The sequence below is a fragment of the Marmota flaviventris genome, chromosome 15 (genome assembly GCF_047511675.1).
Source record: "Marmota flaviventris isolate mMarFla1 chromosome 15, mMarFla1.hap1, whole genome shotgun sequence".
Lineage (NCBI taxonomy): Eukaryota > Metazoa > Chordata > Mammalia > Rodentia > Sciuridae > Marmota > Marmota flaviventris.
In genome coordinates this window covers 36,945,700-36,966,934 of record NC_092512.1, presented here as the reverse complement: position 1 = coordinate 36,966,934, position 21,235 = coordinate 36,945,700, and the positions used below count along the sequence as shown (strand labels likewise).

Below are 21,235 nucleotides of genomic sequence, written 5' to 3'. Positions count from 1 at the left end.
TGGAATAAAATATGCCCACATATGGCCAAAATTCAATAACTTTAATTTTCATTTCCAGAGCTGAAAATGGTCTTGGGACTTGAGTTAGGCTGATTGTTCCTAATAAGAAAAATTATCTAAACAGTGATCATATTCCCTATGGTTTTGAAATGCTTATTGCTTGTTAGTTCTCTGAGTTTAATGTGAATGTCAGTGTGGATATATTATATTATTATTCTACTTGCTAATATTCTACTGATCTGAATTTCTCTAAAATATGTTTCACCCTTAGTCTTCCATCTTTTACTGGATCTCAAATCCATCCATTCAAACTCTGGGAGTAATTTTTGATTTCTCTCTTTCCATAACTCTGCACATCCAACCATCAACAAGTCGTATCAGTTCTACCTCCAAGACCTTTCCTTATTCCACCTAATTACTTCCTGGTTAGTCTGTGTGCACTTCCATTCTTGACTATTTGTAGTGCATTTCCAAATATCAGCTTGAGTGATGTTTTTAAATGTAGGTCATGATGGGAGGGGAGGGGAAGGGAAGAAAGGAAGGGCAGCAGAATAAAATAGACATTATTATTGCTGTATGTATATAGGTGACTGTATGACCAATGTGATTCTACAACCTGTACAATCAGAAAAATGAGAACTTATACTCCATTTGATTCAAATGTATGAATTGTCAAGACCATTGTATTGTCATGTGTAACTAATAATAAATAAATAAATAAATAAATAAATAAATGTAGGTCATATCACGTCACAATTTAAGACCTTCTGGAAGCTTCCTCTAATAATTTGAATAGAATTGTAGTCTTACTCTCTGAGTGGAAGTCAGGTCAGTCTCCTCTTTCTCACTGTGCACCAGCCATCCTGGTCTTCTTTTTCTCCTTGAGCATATAATCTTAGTCCTTTCTCTTGCCATTGCCTCACCTTTGAATATAACCACTCTCAACCTTTGTTAATCAGATACTAGCTCAAATGTCATATCTTGGTTAGCCCACCTGCTCTACTTAATTCTGTATCTTATTACCTTGCTTTACTTTCTTCATGGCTTTTGGAGCTGTTCAAAATTATCTTATGCAGCCAGGCATGGTGGCACATTTCTGTAATCCCAGTAGCTCAGGAGACTGAAGCAGGAGGATCACAAGTTCAAAGCCAGCCTCAGCAACAGCAAGGTGCTCAGTGAGACCCTGTCTCACAATTAAAATACAAAATAAGACTGGGGACGTGGCTCAGTGGTTGAGTGCCCCTGAGTTCAATTCCTGGTACCCCCTCCAAAAAAATTATCTTATGCATTTATTTGTTTATTTGCTTATATATTCATCTTTTTTCTATCATTACAGAATAAGCCACTTATGTTTCTTAATCACATACCTCTAATACTTAAAAGTTCTCACCAATATTTTTTTTTAAAATGACTGCTCTGTACTTAACAAATTAGAGTAATGATACAAATCAGAAAAATCCAAAATACAAATTAATATAGGTATTCTTGCATTCTTAATTAATCTTATTTAAATTCTTAATTATAATGTTTAGTCAGATCAGATGTTCATCTTTTTAATCGATAACAATGAAGCATGCCCTCATATTGTCAAGTGAACTCAAATATGCAAAACAATCCAGACTAAGATGACAACAGTCTCCTCTCTGATTCTTAATTTATCAAATTTGTTGTTTTCCTATCAAAATCATATGTTCATGGTTATATTTGCCAAATGAAATAGCAGTATCTGTGAGTTTTCCTCTCTTACTAGATTTTTTAAACACAGAATACCTATAGATTTTCAATCAAGATGAAAATATTGATATATAAAAGTTTCAGCAGCATGTAAAAGCTTCTTTTCAGCTGACTTTTAGGTTCAGATTTACGGCTAAATATTAATGCATTTATTAGTAAAAGTTAATAACTAATTATTAACAGTATTATGATGTCAGTTCTATTAAATTGGCTATCTAAAGTATATAAGTATATCTGTGGACCAACTAGAATAGTCCAGACCTGGGGTAGTCCAAGGGCCCAGGTAGCAAACTTGGCATATAAGAAAAGAAAGCACTACATGAAAGAAACCTGGAAGGTCTCAACAGATTGCCATGTTTCATAGTTTGTTGAAGAAATCAGGAACCAAGATGGGACAGATTTCAAAGACAAGAATACTAGGCAAGGAAGGGAGCAAGACAGGGTTATAGCTTCTAAAAATTGAAAGAGCCTGATCCAGAATCAACAATTTGGATGAAGCAATACAGTAGAACAGGCAAGGTTGACCTGACACCATGCTGATGAGCTCCTTGTACAGTCCCCATATTCTCCTGACTAGGAGCAGAGTTTGTCCCGGGACTTAGAATGAGTCTCATCAATGGAAACAACCATGAGGTGCAATTTTAGAATCATGCAAACTATTTTATTTTGTTGGTGCTTCTGTTGAGAACAGAATATATAGCATAAATCACAGGTTTGATTCAATTCAACAACTTTTTTTCTTAGGCACATACAGTACCATACCCTGGAATTACTCTTGGGAATCAAGAGACAGATGAACTATTATTGTTCATGTAAAAGCTCAGTCTAGCAGGAAAGTCGCTGTAGTTGTTTGGTATAGAAGAGTCTCCTTATTGCAGCTTTCAAGGTGGATCTGTCTATTGTTGGAATCATTTTCCTACTACATGTGATTATTGAAGTCTAAACAGGAGGCACAGCTATAATATCTGAAATTACAGTGAGCTCATGAAAGGAATGCCCTTTGTCAATGGGGTGTAGTGCAAATAATGTGAAGTTTCATCTCCTAGCTTTTTTTTTTTTTTTTTTTTTTACTGATTCAGTAACTTAAGGCAAACTCTATTAGAGCTCCATTTCCTCGACTGAACACTAGTGTTAATGTTATCTACCTTTCACAATTATTCGAGGAGATAATATCAAATGGAATATTATAACTAATGTTCTTAACTAAATGCCTTAGCTTTAATAAATGGTGAGCTTTAATAAATGTTTATTTTCTTCTCTCTGCTCCTTTTTTTATACACAAATGCCTGTACCACTAAAAGAGATTCCTAACTGGAATTCCAACTTTCAATCGCTCTTCCTTCTAATCTATCCTGCTGAGGTCTTATAGGAACAGATGGATTTTATAATTCCCTGAAGAATTATCAGTGTATCCCCCTGCTACACTGCTCTTGACAGCCCTCCATAGCCACTGCCTCCATTACCACTCCACTAGCTTTGCTTTGCAGCCTCTTAGATGTGATCTCTGCTCAAATTCAGCTGGCCCATTTGGCATTCCCCAAACCAACCTGTAACATCTCACTTCCTCTTCCTTTGAATCCCTTCTTTCTCTGCCAATTGAAATCCTGTCTGCACTTTAAGAATGACTAACAAGTTGTCTGTTTCATGAACACCTTCCTAGACAACGCCTAAACCTGATGCCCTTAAATCTGAAACCTTAGAGCACTTAATGTCATGATTTTTATGCTATTTATCACTCTATTCCTTGCTCTTTTTTTTTTCTTTTGGTACTGGGGATTGAAGCCAGGGACACTCTACCACTGTACTACATATCCAACTCTTGTTACTTTTTATTTTGAGAAAAGGTCTTATTACATTGCCCAGGCTGGCCTTAAACTTACAATTCTCCTACCTCAGCCTATCAAGTAGACGTGCACCACTGTGCCTCGTTTATTCCTCAGTTTTTCTTTTATTTGCCTATATCTTGTATCCCTCCTAGAGTTAATGTCTCTAAAGGAAGGGATCATATCTGATTTGTTATTATTTTCCTTAGGGTATCTTGTATAGTTACGCTCAATAAAATATATTGAATAGAAAAATGAATACATGAATTCTGTGTTCCTATTTCATATTATTTAAAAGTATTATTTATCACTATTTTATGGGACTAATGAATGCATTTTGATTTTCCAAACTGAACTATGTCAGGATGCAGTGTGCTTGCTATTCATCAGTGGTATCATCTGCCATAAACATGCAGCCTAATGTTATTATGCTACCCAGGCTGTTGGTGAGATCATTGAATATTCTGCCAAGTCTACTTGTTCCCTAAACAGAGGCTAGTTCTTATATATGAAGATAAATTAATCTCCTTGGCCTCAGTCCTAAAAGCAGAATTGAGTTTGGATGACTTTTTCCTTCAGGACCATTAGTTCATTTAAAAATGGACCTTAAAGAGTTCAGTTATACTACAGAAGTCTCAGATTTGTCTATTTATATTCTATCATTCATGATTGTCGGTTGTATTTATAAACAACCCCCCATATTATGGAATTTATTTGGTAATTATAATGAAAAATATGGGAAACATGTTCCAAATAAAAACCCTGAAATTAATGTTCATGGAAAACAAAAGGAGCTTATTTTGTGGTAAATTTATAATTTTGCCATGTAATTTTATGTTTTATCAATATGTTTAGATGTCAATAAAATTAGAATCTGTAAGGTAAAATAAAAGTATAAAGTGATGCCACTACCTAAAAAGGAGGATTGCGTGGTTTAAATGAACCTAAGTGTAAGAAGTTTCTGGCACTATGTCTGGCACATACTAGGTTTTTTTCTTTCTCCATCCTGCCGTGTATTCTGTTTGTTGAGTATTCCATTTGGAAGTATCCATGTTGCAATTATAAATTTTAATCCATCCTTTGTAGGAAAATTGACAGTGGATATTTTAATTCTTATATAAATCTGTCATGTGCTTGTTCTTATTCCCCTTTGGGTCCACTGTCACATACCAAATGAAGATATCTAAATGCTTAGTGTAATGTATAAATAAAAATAACAATGGAAACAAGAAGGACACAATATTAAAGAAACAAGAATAAATTCTGAAACTTGAGAATTCCTTTTTTAGTTGAAAAAGTACTATGAAATTTTATATATTTAGTATCAAATTTGCTTTTTCATAATTAATTCAGTTTATCCTTAAGATGTCAGAATTCCCCAAACTGAGTGACTTCTATATAAGATATTCAAACTTTAGTGCAGAGTTCTTCTATATAAAAATTTTGACTAGAGTCCTTAAAAGAAATCTTCTTAAGGGTAACAAGAAAAGACAAACGCAAGCTGTTTCCCATGTTTATTTCTGGCAGAAAAGGAGAACAGTAAGCCAAAGAACTCACCACACTTGTGCCCAGTTCACTTTTTTTCACCCTAACTCAGAAGTCAGGAAAATTAGTTTTTAAAGTAACACTAGTATGATTGTAAAATTCAAAGTAAAATCACATTGGAAGAACAATGAACCAAAAATTTTTATTCTTCCAAGTGGGCATTATCCCCATTTTACAAGTGGGGGAAACTCAGGATAAGAGAAGTTAATTATCTGTCTTGAATCTTAAAATTATAAGTGTGGTAACAGGAATTTCATCCCTAACCTTTCTGACTCTAAAACATATGTGTTTCTGACTCTAAAATCAATATTCTTTCCCCTTTGTGTAGATGAGTGAGATGATAATATTGTAGAGGATATACTAAGGTAACAGTGAGTGAGCTACCCATTGGGAAATGTGGAAAAAATAAAAATGAAATTATCTTTTACTATAAACTATTGAATCATTAAATGATTATCCCCACCATATGAAAAGTTACTTTAAATCAATAAAAGGACTACCAAAGAGGCAAGACAGGCTGGGAACTAGGACATCTAAAGAAAGAATGTTTCCTTCAGAAGGAGGACTGGTCTACTAGAGGCCTGGAGTGGTCACATAGACATTTATTAGCAGAGGCCTTCCTGGCAGCATCCAAAGAAATGGTGCCCAAGTGTCCGTTCACCTGGTAGCTAAATCCTCTTTATGGAGATGAATGTAGCAGCTGTCAAGTCTTTGTGTCTAACATTCAAATCATGTAACCACCTAAACAACCTTCTAACAGTTTGGCTGTTAGTACGGTCCATCTACAGAGAGAGGATCATACAGTGGTTGAGCCAGCATCAGTATCCAGGCTGCTTGGCAGTTAGTCATCTCATGGTAAATTAATAACCTGGCATTTGGTTCATGCATTAGTCTCTAGTAAACTTTATTAGCATGAAGTCAGCATCCCTAAGTCTAGTCAGTGCTAGAACACCACTGAAATTTTCTGAGACTGAAAGACTAACAGCTAGATCTTGAATCATGGTGAATCTATCACATTAAATGCCCTCTTGTTACTACCTGCCTTCTAGCAGGCTAGCCTTTCCCAAATGACATCTCAGTTATTCAGTGTGTCAAAGATCTTTCCATAGAGACTTCTACTTTCACTACCTTTAAGAGTTATGAGGAGTAGAGATGATGTTTATAAAGCTTCTAGTGTGTTGCCTTATATTCCTAGAGGCTCAGTGAATCATTGTGACAGACAGCAATAGCTGTTATGATTATTATCATCAGTATCATCATCCTATCAATTGAACAAAGAATCTGGATCCTGATGTGTTAGACCAAGAAATCCCTAATTTCTAAGAGGAACATTTTTTTATATTTATGGTTCATTAGTGCCATTATAATTTTGAGGATTGCTGGCTCTGTATATGATTAATAAGTGGAATACTTTGACAGAAAATGACTGCTCTAAGAGACACCTTCCCTCAGCAGTTGTGGCCTCTGCGGTAGTATGTCAGTTGTAGTCTTCTAGATTGCAAGTAACCAGAAATCTCGATGAAGCTAATGTAAGCAAAGAAGAGGGAGTTCATTATCAAGATACAATGGGGAGTCCTTGAGGCCAAGGGCAAGGTGCAGCTGGGATTCTGAAATGGAAGACAGGGATCCAGGGGAGTATTCAACCACTCTCACTTTTTTCATGTTTGTTTTATTCTTCCTTTTCAACAGACAGGCTTTTCCCCCTCATTTCTTAGGGCAACTGATAAGTTCCCTATAGCTCCCAAAGTCCTAAAGTCACATTGATAAGTCCAACCTCTGTTGGCAAATGCACATTCCTATTAACCCAGTTTTGGGAGTGGTACTCTTGGCCCAGTCAAGCATAGTCATAGGAGACAGTGACATTTTACCAACACTGTGAGCTTTACAGAAACCCACCCCCAATGGATCTGTTCTCTGGCACAGATCTCTTACTGCTCTGGATAGGCCAAACTCATAGTCATTACTGACCGTACACCACCAGCCATTGCTTTCCACTCTGATTCTGAAGGTCTAAATGATATGTGCTTCTATTCTCAGAGGGATGCCATCCCCTGGATGGTGTATAGTTTTTAAAAAAGGATCATCAGTGACAAAGGGTTTCTAGAAGGACTGCTTCAGTAAAAACATGGACTCCTTTTTGCCATGGTTTTTCCAGCTTTTCTATTTGCAAAGTTGTTTCTGATTGTACATCAAAGGCTGTCTGCATCTGGAGAAAAGCTTTATATACCATGTTTTAAATCTTCTCATTGTCCTCCCAAAATCTAAGTCACACAAGGTTCATAAGATACACATGAGATTTCTTGTCCCCAGTATGCTTAAAATCAATGCCACTCTTGGGGGCTAGGATTGTGGCTCAGCGGTAGAGCGCTTGCCTCGCATGTCCGAGGCCCTGGGTTCGATCCTCAGCACCACATAAAAATAAATAAATAAAATGAGGGCACTGTATCCAACTACAACTTAAAAAAAAAAAATCAATGCTACTCTTGCCAGTGTTTCCTTTTTAATGGACAGCTTCATAGACTCCATAAATATACTCCCTAGTTCTGATGAGGTATGAGAATTTTACATATAATTTTCTGTTTAAAAATTTGATTTTACAATGAGATGTTTTAATGTCTGTAGTGTGGTGGTGATTCCATTGTTTTTAGTTTCTGATAACGTGTAATCTTCTGTTTATCCACAGACTGAACTAAAGCTTCATTAAATCTTATTGTTGTGTGGAATTTTTTCATTTTCAGAATTAAGTGGACAATGTTCCAGGTCAGACAGTTGTACTTGATGTTATTCAGTAAATTAGAAACTGGACTTTTGCTGCTTAAACTTTACAAGCTTCCTGTACTTCTAAAGCACATGGACCTGATAGGCAAAGGTTACAATGTTAGCATATGGTGACACTACAGAAAGAGAATCCTTCTGAGAGTTATTTGCAATGTAATGTGAATTGCCTCTTCCACACACAGCTTAAAAAGAATAAAAGGAAATATTCTTGAGTGTTTCTTTTCAGCTGTGTTGGTTGGTTTGCTTATAGCTGCACATATGTTCCCAGAATCCTGAGCTTTTTATTTTATAAGCACCTCCTGCCCACTGGCAGCTGTACTAATGTGTCCCAGAAGGCCTTGCTCCTATCCATCATCTTTAGGAGGGGTACTCAAAGCCAGATATGAGTTGAAATGCAGAAAAGAAGAAAAAGTCTGGGGGGCATTGGGGAAAATAAGAGGCCAAGCCAGACTCTTAGGAAATAAAGGAAAGGAAAAGATCCTGTGTACTCAGTGGATACAATTATAAATGCTTTTGAATGATGGGTAATGGTGCTGGATCAACTACTAAGTGTTTTACATTCAGAAGCCAAAGAAGGGAAATCTAAAATAGAGTATTCCCTGAATACACTTTTAATCATTCTGTCTTCATAGTGTTGTTAAAAATATGAAGAAAGGATCTAGGAATACATTTTAAAGAATTTTGAGGTTAACTCAGTAAATACAGATGAAAAACCTTCAGGTAGGTGCCATGAGAGAGACATAAAGGTAGAGAGGGTTCTAGCTCTGGTCCCAAGGTGCTTGTAGTCAGCAACCTCAAAAAATAAGATGAGACATAGCCTGAGATGTGCCATGGAAAAGACACAGAGAATGGACCTCTTTAGACAAAGAGTTTACAGCTGATTGGAGATATCAGGACAAGGCTTCACAGAAGAGATGGCTGTGGAGGGGACCCTTGAAGGATTAGTAGGATTCCAAAAAATAAAATAGAGAAAAGGATATGAGAAAATTTCAATATGAGGGGCTGGGATTGTGGCTCAGAGGTAGAGTGCTCGCCCAGCATGCGAGAGGCACTGTGTTCGAGCCTCAGCACCACATTAAGTAAAATAAAGACATTCTATCCACCTATAGCTAAAAAAATTAAATAATTGAAAAAAGAGGAAAAAATTCAATATGAACAAAATTTTAGAACTGAATAGAGAAGGCAGAATATAACATTTTTAGGATTTGGCAAATAGTCTGATTTGACTAGTCCAGGTTAGACAAGCATGGGATTAGTAGGAGAGTGATAAGACACAATTTATTTATTTGATATTTATTTTTTAGTTGTAGTTGGATACAGTATCTTTAATGTATTTATTTTCATGTGATGCTGAGGATTGAATCCAGGGCCTCGCCCATGCTAGGCGAGCTCTCTACTGCTGAGCCACAACCCCAGCCCCAGACACAGTTTATTAATCTGTCATTTCTATGAAAAGAAAGGAGAAGGTAACTTGTTCATTGAGTACCGAGTGTATATATGTCTCTTGTATCTTTACTGTAACCCTATGGAGTAGGTACTGTTATTTCCACACCAGAGCTTGTAGTGGGGTGAAACTACCGCTCAAACCTGGGTTTGTATGAATCCTTAAGTCCTTCTATGTTGTGCTGCCTTGACTAACTACCTTTAGAGTATGGAGTTTATTTTTCATTTGATCAGCCTTGACAAATCATTGGCAGTCCAGGATTTGGGGTAAAATTAAATCTAGTGACCTGATAGAGGTAGAATGGAACAAGGAGAGACCAAAAATGAGAATGGCAGGGGTCTCAGAGATGACAAAGGCTTTAAACTAAAGGGAGTAATTGGGATGGAGAAAAGGAAATGATTTCAGGACATGTGTAGAGAAAGAATGGATGCTCTTGACATCTAATATGATCATTTAAGGAGAGAGTAAGAGGAGTCAAAAAATGAATAAGAGATTTAAGCTCAAAAAGAAGTATGGTGAGAACATTTATACAATTTTGGAGATAAGGAACGCCTGATATGCTAAGCTCTGTTCACTTTGTGAGGCACTTTACACAAATTCTAAGCCTGAAACCAGTCCTACAATAGAATATTGTTGTCCATTTATTAGAGACAAGGAAGCTGAGAGGATCTGCAACGTTAAATGAGTTGCCCTAGACCCTTCTCCCAGGAAAGAGCATGAAAGTGCATGAGGCTTAACACCCAATTTCAGGAAGTTTGTAGATTCTTATCAGCTAAGTATGACTCATTGGTGAAGAATCCCAATAACACCAGAAACACTACTAATCAATTAGGATTCAGTTCAGAATGAAAGGCAAAAATTACAAAATACCAGTAAGTTAAACAGAATAGAAGTCCATTTCCTCTCAGGATGGATCAGGACTGCTTTGTAGAGATCAGGATGGATCTCTACAAAGCTTTGAGGGTGCAGTCATCTCTGACTTCATGCTGCTCTGCTGTCTCCAGCATTTGGTTTTTCTTCATGGTCCAAGATGGCTGCACAAACTTCAATTGGCTTGTCCCTACTCCAACCATAGGAAGAGGAAAGAACCAAAAAAAAAAAAAAAAAAAAAAAAAAGCACATCTCCTCTTTTAAAGATATTTCTTGGAACCCACACCCTGTACTTCTGTGTTGCCAACATCCCAGAGTCCAGAATTGTGTCACATGGCATCACCTAGTTGAAAGGGAAATTGGGCTCATTTTCTGAGGAGGAAGGAAAGAAGAGATGTTGGGAGACAGCAGTATTCCCTGCTGGCAGCACAGTCTTAACCCCTGAGGAGGGCTCTGCTGTGCTGTCCAGCCCTGCAACCTGCTTCTCCTCCTGCCTGATTGTGAGTGTACAGTGCAGTGAGAAAATTAACTTTGTAGTAGATTAATGAAAGGTCTGCTGAGGCAGAATTTGTAGTCAAAACTTAAGACACAAATGTTATTTTTGAAATAAAAAAATAAATAGTTTGAAATGCTCGCATTCCTTACCCTTCAAAAAAGTAAGAGGTGGGGAAGGAATCTGTCAGTAAGATGTGCTTTTAAAGTAAATGGAAAACATTTGCAAACTGGAAGAATACTGAAGTCATTTTTGTCCTGTCACTTTATTTGGTGGTAGAAATTTTATTAGCTTATTTCTCCTTTCCCATTAAATACTCTTGCATCTAAAAGTGGACAGGGTATTTCTTTCTGGAAACAAAGAACTATGCTTAGCAATGAGAGTGTGTTTGATGTTTATTGCTCAGTATTAAAAATGTTTGAGATGTAAAAAGATAAAATGAAATAATAAATATGAATGATGTTCTATGATCATCTTTTTATGAATTAGTCTCTGCCAAATAGAAATATTTCCCACTGAGATTCACAGTAAAAAAAAAATCATTGTTCACTAAGTGTAGATTTTTCGTTGTTTAAGAGAACAACAAACAGAAGAGAAGAAGAATGGACAAAGAGGCAATATTAGCCCAGCTCTTAGGAGCACAGTTTCTGGAGCTAAAGTTTCTGGCTCCAGACTCAAGGTTAGCTGGTGACCTCAGGCAAGTTACATAACTTCTCTATTCTTTATCTTTCTCATCAGTAAATTAGGGATAATAATAGCTCATACTTCATTTAGTTGTTGGGAGGAATGGCTTCTGGATATAAAGAGCACTTAGTGTCTAGCACTTAGTAGAAGCCCTACAAATGTTAGTGATTACTACTCTCTGTTAAGGACTTGCCATAGCTAGATGCCAGTTTGCCTCATACTCTGCCCTAAATTTTGAATGTTAGAATAGAGTTGAGCTGTGATTACAAACTACAAATTCTATCTTTACCTGTTTTCTTTTATAAAGACATTGATCTGGAAAAAAGATTCTAACTTGATTACATGTTTTGTAATGTTTTATAGCAATATCTTTAAACATTAAAGTTAAGGATCTTGGCTCCCTTATACTATTAGCTCCCTTTTTAGTAGCTTTGTTGAGACACAACTCATATAGTTTTCCCATTTAAAGGGTTTGGTAGTTTTTAGTATTTCATTGAGTTGTGCAGTCACCACCAGAATCAATTTTAGAACATTTTCATCACTTCAAAAAGAAACCTACTACCCTTTAGTTATCACTCTCCAATCTCCCCATCCTCTAGCCATATGCAACCACAAATTTACTTTGTTTCTATGTATCTGCTTTATTCTGGACTTCTCATGTAAATGGCCTTTTTGTGGTTAGCATCTGTCAGCATGTTTCACAGTTTATCCATGTTGTGTCATGGATCAATATTTATTTTTGTTGTCAAATAATAATTCCATTGTATAGGTATACCAATTATAACTATCCACTCATCAATTGAGGGGCATTTGGGTATTTTCATTTTTTGAATCCTTGTCCTCCTTATTTAGACTCTATTCTATACTACAAACTTCAGGGGAAGACCAAAAGATAATGATGATTAATAATGTTTACAAGGTGTCTTTACATGCATGCATTTTCTCAAAAAACTTAAAATTTAAGTTTCATGAAACAAATACATTATCAATGGTTATGCAACAGACTATAGCAAGTGTTATAATCAAAGTGCAGAGAAGGAAGTTAATATGGTAGAATATGAGCTTGGGAAAAAAGTTTTAAAGTAAGATCAACTGAGACATTTGAATTTTTCATAATTTCATTCTGTGAGGGTAGTGATTAAAATGGTTATTAAACTAAGCAACAATCATGGCCAATTACACAGGAAAGGATGAATTAGAGGATACTATAGATTGGATGCATGGAGACCTGTTCAGAGCACATTGCAATTACTCAGAAATAATAAGAATGACAGTTGGAAAAGGAAGGAGGAAATTTATGTATGAGACACATCTGGAGGCAGAATAAACAGATTTCAATGCCTGGACCTAGCCAGTAATGAGAGAGGAAAATTAAAAATGACACTTTTGGTCTATTCTAAGTGACTAAGTGGATAAAACACCACCATTAATGGGGGACTGGAAATGTTAGGGAAAAAAAATGGAGCAGTCAGGAGTGTGGAAGAGATAATAAGTTCTGCATTGAACTTTTATAATTTAAGGTTTTAGAGGAATAATCACAGTAGAAATGTCTATCAGAAGTTTGGAAATCTGGGCTGACAATTATGGGCAGAGAAGAGTCAGAGTTATTTAAGAAATAGTTTTGGGAGACAGACTCATAGATGTAAAAAGTGAAGCCATCCAAATAAAATATAATTCATACAGGGAGTAAAGAGTTCAAAGATGAGAGAGAAAGCTTACTGCATCCATCCAGTAAATAAGTAGTAGATTAGGAATTATGGTGGGTTGAAGAGTGTCCTCCCCAAATTCATTTCTACCTGAAAGCTTCAAGTATGACTTTAAATGGAAATGCAGTTTTTGCAGCTATAATTAAGTTATGATGAGGTCATACTGGATTAGGGCAGGCTATAATCCAATGACTAGTATCCTTGCAAGACAAGGGAAATTTAGACAGAGACACAAACAAACAAGAGGGAAAGAGACCATGTGCAGACAAAGGCAAAGATTAGAAGAATGCACCTGCAATCCAAGGAACACTAAGGATTGCTGGGAGACACCAGAAACCAGGAAGAAGCAGAGAAGGATTCTTTTTTAAGAGCCTTCAGAAGGTTGATGGCCCTGCTTCACCCTAATTTCATATTCCTGATTTCCAGAATTGTGAGAGAATAAATTTCTGTTGTTTAAGTCACCTAGTGTGATAATTTGCTATGGAAGCCCTAGAAAACTAATATAGGAATCAACAAAGGAATGGTGAGAGAGAAAGGGATAGGCGACTACAGTGCCAGGGATGTGAAAAGTTTCAAGCATAGTAAAAAGTTCAGGAAGTTTGGGGTGCACAGGAGCATCATGTCTGAGAAGTAATATATTGTGGACCGGGGGTGGGGGGGAGCAAGCTGTGAATTTGACATCTTTGAGGTCACTGTTGACTTAGAGAGTATTAGTCACCAGGCACCATGATAGAGCCTTTCCCTTATAAGAGTCCATCTCCTTCTTGTATTCTGTGCTCAGGAACAGTGTCTTGAGCAGTTGTTTGACATTCTCAATAGATTCTTAAGCTCCACAAGAGTAGAGGCTCTATCCTTTATTTATCAATGTTTGTATGTTGTCTAGAACACTGGAAATCAGGAGTTGCTTGGTATTTGTAAAACAGGCTGAAGGGTGGAGGGAAAAAGTTAGGAATTAGAAGAGATGTTATAAATTTTGTTTACATTTGATTCTAGGACATAGAGGGATTGGTTGGTAGAAGGGCCTGTAAGTAGAGAGTTAAGTGAGAAGATTCATTCCTTAGAGATAGAAGAAATGAGAGGTAAGATGTGGTTTAGGGGGAAAAAAATCTTGGGTTGTCATGGCCTCTATGAGGGTTTAGGCTAAATCCATGTGGTATTGCATAGTGGCCAACAAAGCTTGACAAGTGATATAAGTACAAAACACAGACTTGTTACCCTAAGGTTTTAGGACTGAAAGAGGTAGTTTTTTTCTTGTTTTTACTTGTTTGCCCCCATTTACTGTCAGATATTATGCTAATAGCTTTACATAATTATCTCACTTAATTCTCATGATACAAAAACGTATACTTTACACACACACTGTTATTATTCTTGTTTGACAGATAAGGAAGCTAAGACTCAGGTTGAAGAGCTTTCCTAAGAGATTTATTCTCTCACAATTCTGAAAATCAGGAATATGAAATTAGAGTGAAGCAGGACCATCATCATGGGTAAATAGCAAAGCCAGCGTTCCATCTTGGGCATTCTGATTACTGAATCTACCTTTTAACTACAGGGATAGGTTGATAAACAATTCTGTCTTATTGAATTTGAGGTGCTTCAGGGCATCATTTTGAAGATGTCTTTCTTGAAACACACCTTCACATATGATCAATGGTTCTCAAATCTTGCCAGTCCTTAGTATTGTCCCAAAGCAGCAGCTTCCCCCTTCCCCAATCACAAAAGTTTTTTGAAATTCCCCATTTCCCCCACCCAAATTCTGTATTCTACTCTACAATGTATTTTATTAATTTTTATAATTATAAAATAATATTCTGATTTCTAGTTTATTTCCTGTACTCTTAGTTATTGGTGATATCCTTGCATTTTTTAAAATTGATCTAAACCAAAAGCATATGTTGGACAGTTTTCTGTATCTTGGTATCACACTATTTTGAAAGAGCAGACTTAATAAATAAATACAAAACTGTAGATGGCAACCATTTTTTTCACTGCTTGATTAGCTACATGGTGGCTAGTCACTGGGTTGAGATACTCGGAATGCTGCCAAAGCAACTAAATCATACTTTGATTTTAGACTACTATTGAAAGGCATTCTGGTAAGTGTGTTTTCTTGTGAAAAACTATTCCAGTCCACTATCATATATTGGACTGGAATAGTTGCTTATCTTATGTACAATACACAATATAGCCTCTTTTAACTATTTAAGAAAATATTCATCAAAGGTCATTTTTAAAGTGAAGAAAGATGAGTGATGTGGTTGTTCTACTGAGTCTCTCTCTCTCTCTTTCTCTCTATATGTGTGTGTGTGTGTGTGTGTGTGTGTAACTAAAATTCTCAGAGGACTTGTTATCACCACAACTCTCAGCACAGCTCAAACTTCATTTTATTGCAGCAATGTCAACCTTAAACTTTCCTTAAATATAAACAATGATTTCATTAATCTTATTTTTTTACTCTTTATTGTGACAACTCTTTTTTCTTTCATGAATAAAAGTCGTTTCAACTCTGAATTTCAAACACTGTATCAATATCAGTATCTTTTTATCTAAATCATGGTATATCTGAATAAAATAGCAAACTTTTAAAGTTCCTTTGTATTTCATTAATAAAGTATCTAAAAAGATACAAATTACTGAATTTTTTCTCTTTTTTACAACTTTCGAGCACATAAGGAAATTTTGAGATAAATGATGATGTAAACTACTCTTAGTGATTCTTGTAGTGTATTTTAGTATACTCAGAATAAAAAAAGGTCTTGAAAAATCTTTACCACAATTCATCCTTTTGTAGGTGTAACTCCTATACACACAGCTCTACATTCTTTCTAAGCATTTCCTTGAACTCTCTAAAATTTATATACTGTATTGAAAATCTTCACTAGGTACTTGCCATTGCACATAAAAATACCCTTATAAACTATCATATTAACATAATCAACATAGACCAATAAAATAAACAAAACATTAATGTTGGTATTATCATGTAGTTTTAAGTTACAGAACCTATCAAGCATTTATTCAGTATGTATTTTGAGTGTATTAAAATGTATCATTTAACAGATCTACTAGTAATAGCATTTTTGTTTGTTTGTTTTAACTCATGAACTCTCTTTTTTCTTTTTGAAGAAAAGAAATCCAATATTAATTGGGCCTTTTCTAAGGTTTATAAATATGGCTTCATCACAATGATTTCTGTTACATGAGTTCTATCATTCTAATGTGATTCATAAAGTTTCTATCATAAAGAATTTCAAATATATAGTAAATGAAAGTAGAAAGATTAGTATAATCTGTATATAATCTCTCACCCATCTTGGAAATTATCAATATCCAGTTGACCTTATTACATCTAATACCCATATGTGCATGCGTGCATGCGTGCATATGTATGTGTGCGTGTGTGTGTGTTTTACTGGGGGTTGAACCCAGGGCCTCACACATGCTAGGCAAGTGCTCTACCACTGAGCTATGCCCACTGTCCTTTCTTTTTTATTTTTTGTTTTGAGACAGGGTCTCACTAAGTTGCCCAGGCCGGTCTTAAATATGGGATTCTCCTGCATCAAACTCTCATATAACTGGGAATATAGGCAGATGACTTCATACCTGGCTTCTTCACCAGTTTTTGTTAATGATGTTATTATTTTGTAAAGGAAGCTTCAGATGTCATTTCACTTTTTTGTCAGAGCCTACAAAATTAACAACGATTCCTTATTTTTTAAAAAAATATTTTTTAGTGTTGATGGACCTTTATTTTATTTAATTATTTATATGTGATGCTGAGAATTGAACCCGGAGCCTCACACATGTGAGGCAAGCACCTGCCACTGAGCCACAACCCAGCCCCTAACAATGATTCTTTATTATCACATAAAATTTAGTGCAATTTAGTTCTCCCTTCATCCCAAAACTGTATCATTAGAGGTAGTTGTTTGAGTCAGGATCCCACTGAGGTTCACGTGATATGTTTATCAAGACTCTTTTATGCTATAATGGTCTCCTCTCTACCCCCACCATGCCATTTATTTGCTGAAATAATTGGAACATTTGGTCTGGAAAGTTTTCCTTATTTTGAATTTGGGTTCATTGTCTCTTCATAATATTTTTAAACATGTTCCTCTCTCTACCATATTTTCTGCAACATGATAGTTGTTATTATGTTTGAGTTGAATTTTTGAAAAGATACTTCTCAGGGATCGTTTTGCATTACAGCAAAAGACACATATGACTGCTTATGTCACTTTTAACAATGCTAAAATTGGTCAGGTGTTTTCCGTCTGACCCATCATTTTAGAGTCCCCACCAACCTTTTAACCAGTGGTTTTAGTACCCAGTGATGTATACCATGGTTTGTCAGGAATTTGCCCAAACCCCCAAAATTAACTTCATTGTATTTTTCATTAAAAGAGGTAACCTGCGTTTATTGAGCAATTTCTGTATGTCAGAAATTATGATTGACAATTTACCTAGTTTTTTTTTTTTTGCCTTGTTCTCCCCCCAAATCTTGTACATTCCATACATTATTGCAGTTTGGTAGGTAAGGAAACTACAATAAAGAAATTAATTTTCTCAGTGGTCCCAGTTATATAGGTTTGAGAAGTTGTTTTGTGAAAAGTTAACCTAGAAAACATTCATTGAGAAATGGATAAAGTAAAACTATAACCAGACTGAATGAGAATTCAACATGAATAGCATTTGTACTTTTTCTAGTGAAATGATGCTAATGTCATATAAGCTTAGTACTTCTACTGTCCCAAAGCAATTTCAGTGTTAAATGTCCCTTTAATGAGGCTTACAATGTTCCATGATAGTTCATTTTTATGGAAAATCATGATGTTCACCAAATATCATTTTTATAAAATGAAAAACTTCATTATAAAACATTTTCTTCAAGTGTTTAGACATCATTTATTTTCATGGTTTGGAGTTTATCTTGTCCAGAACAGAAAGTTGATGTCTATATGACCTCCCAAAATCCTTTTCAGCCCTGAAGTTCTCACACTAATGAATTCAAACAGAAGAGGATTATTGGGCCAGAACTCAGAGTGTCTTCAGAGCCAGAATGTAGGAAAAGTTACAAAATACAGATGTCTGTCAGGGATGGGATCCAAAGAAAAAAGCATGCCAAAATTTAGAAATAGATATGTTGTTATACAAAAAAAAAAAAAAGTCTTGAATTTGACTTTTAGCCAAAAAAAATTTTTTTTCTTTTAAATACTCAAACTATTAAGTGAGGTTCTAGTCCTGTGGTTGAGGATAAATAGTTGGGGGAGGGGGGGGAGTTTGTTACATTCAAGTGAATACAGACCAGCACTGAGTTCCTCATACCTGTGCCAATTCTACCTTGTAGAGAATCTATAATCCTATATTCTTTTACCAGGAGTAAAATCATTCTGCTGCTCTTTAGTTTTCACATGTCAAGAATTATAAATAGAACTTAAACCTTTAAAATATTGTATAATTATTTAAGACATGACAAAATATTTATATTTGTAACAATAAAAGTAAACTATTTTTGTTTTTCTAGTGAGGGGGAAAGTCTCTAAAATTAATGCCATCTTTAATTGCATGCTAAACTTTTAAGAATTGGTTATATTAGGGAGAATTTTTTCCTTTTGGTTCTTTTTGCCTTTTTTTTTTTTTTTTTTTGGTACCAGGGATTGAACTTGGTGGCGCTCTGACACTGAGCCACATCCGCAGCCCTATTTTGTACTTTATTTAGAGACAGGGTCTCACTAAATTACTTAGTGCCTCGCTTTTTGCTGAGGCTTGCTTTGGACTCTTGATCCTCCTGTCTCAGCCTCCCAAACAGCTGGGGTTACAGGCATGCACCACCACACCCAGCTCTTTTTACTTTTTTAAGAGCAACTTATTCCAAGAGTATTTTCCCCCCTTTGGGTGGCAGGACCAGGTGAAGGGAATGAAAGAGGGTAACAATCAAGGAAGTTCCTGATTATTCTGTGGAAATATAAGAATTAATCTGTGCATCCTCTGGTTGTTGACAGGGTTGTTGTCATCCTTATCCATATTATTTATCAATTTTTTATTTTACACTTTTATTGTTTTCATTTCCATGAATCTTACAAGAAAACTACTTGCAAAAGTCTGTTTTATACCCCTAGACAGAAAACTAGGTGTGTGTAGCTTTTATTTTAACATATGATGTTATGAATTTAACTAAATTGTCTAAAACGCATTCCTAAAACTCATCTTTTCCACATTACATTCTTTCTACATGATGATCCATTTAATAGGACATAGGTCACCACCAAATAATGGTGGTCAGTACAGCCAGAAATTCTATCTGCAAATTCATGAAGAAATAGCTAGTCATTCCCGTCCAGGAAATTTGCCTCCTCTTAGATTTTTCTAAGAGATGATTTTGCAAGACTTAGAGAATTATCCATATGTATGAGAGCATTCTTTGTTCCCTTAGCTACCTGAAACCCGAAAACAAACTAAGAGGACAAGCTGTGGTTTGGTATGTTCAGTTGGTTTGTAAGCAGATATGTTTTCTATCACTGTATGGCTACTCTTTTGGTAGGTCAAGGAAGTTTAAGGTTAAAAGTAATTCACACTATACTACTATAAGTCATTATTTCAGTCAAATGTAACATGACAGACAATAGGAAAAGAATCATGACAATATCAAAGACATTCATGTCTTTATAATGCAATATATCATATATGTGCCTGACTACTTTTTTTTTCCTTTGGCATTCCACTTTGGGGCTGCAGTATTAAGGTGGTCACTGATAAATATGATTTTTTTCAAAAAACTGTACACTTTGCTCATATGTACTTTATCATATTTGAAAAAGTATTTTTCAGAATTTCATATGGCTTTATATGTTATGAACAAAATTTAACATACACAATAATAACAAAAAACCAATATTTTTTCATTTGGGGGTTTACATTGAAGTACATCGTATCCATTTTTTTTTTTTTAGTTGTAGATGGACACCATACCTTTATTTATTTTTATGTGGTGCTGAGGATCAAATCCAGTGCCTCACGTGTGCAAAGCAAGCGTTCTACCACTGAGCCACAACCCCAGTCCCCACCTTATCCATTTTTAAAGAGAGTACATAATGGTTTGTGCCAATTACATTATCATTTTGGTCTTTTTGTTTTTATGTATGGTTTTATTTTTTGCTGTGCTGAAAGTTGAACTCAGGGCTTTGTGTGTACTAAGCAACTGCTCTGGTGTTGAGCTACATCCCCAGCCCACATTGTCATCTTTTGTCAATTATTTTTATGGATGTTTTAAATTAACAACTCACATTTAGTTTAAATGAAATATATTTTGTATTCATTCATGATGAAATATTTCTAAGGTAGGAAAGGCCTTAAGTTGATCCTTAAAAAGATCAAATGCATCTTATATATGTGTGAATTTGTTATTTTTACATATTCATTTCTTCACTTTTCATCCAGAAAGTTTTCTATAATATCCTCAATTTCTCATCTGACTAGGAATATTGCCCTCCCTTTGAACACTCATCACTGATTTACATTTACTTTGGGCTTCTTTTTTTATTAATTTTTTATTTATATATGACAGCAGAATACACTATAATTCTTATTACACATATAGAGCACAATTTTTCAAAACTCTGGTTGTATATAAAGTATATTCACACCAATTTGTGTCTTCATACATGTACTTTGGATAATAATGTCCATCACATTCCACCATCATTTCTAACCCCATGCCCCCTTCTTTATCCTCCCACCTCTCGGCCCTATCTAGAGTCTGTCCATTCTTCCCATACTCCCCCTCCCTACCCCACTATGAGTCAGCCTCCTCAGAGAAAACATTTGGCATTTGGTTTTTTGGGATTGACTAACTTCACTTAGCATTATCTTCTCTAACTCCATCCATTAACCTGCAAATGCCATGATTTCATTCTCTTTGAATGCTGAGTAAAATTCTATTGTGTGTATATGCCACATTTTTTTTATCCATTCATCTACTGAAGGGCACCTAGGTTGGTTCCACAATTTAAGTATTGTGAATTGTGCTGCTATAAACATTGATGTTGCTGTGTCCTTATAGTATACTGTTTTTAAGTCCTTTGGGTGGTATAGACTAAGGAGAGGGATAGCTGGGTCAAATGGTGGTTCCATTCCCAATTTTCTGAGAAATCTCCAT

General features: G+C 35.5%; 1 protein-coding gene across 6 annotated transcripts in view; it reads left to right on the top strand.

The window, feature by feature from the left end:
• Positions 1–21,235, top strand: part of Vps13b (vacuolar protein sorting 13 homolog B) — a 757,361-nt gene that overhangs the window by 618,645 nt on the left and 117,481 nt on the right. The gene's annotated exons all lie outside the window — the stretch shown is intronic.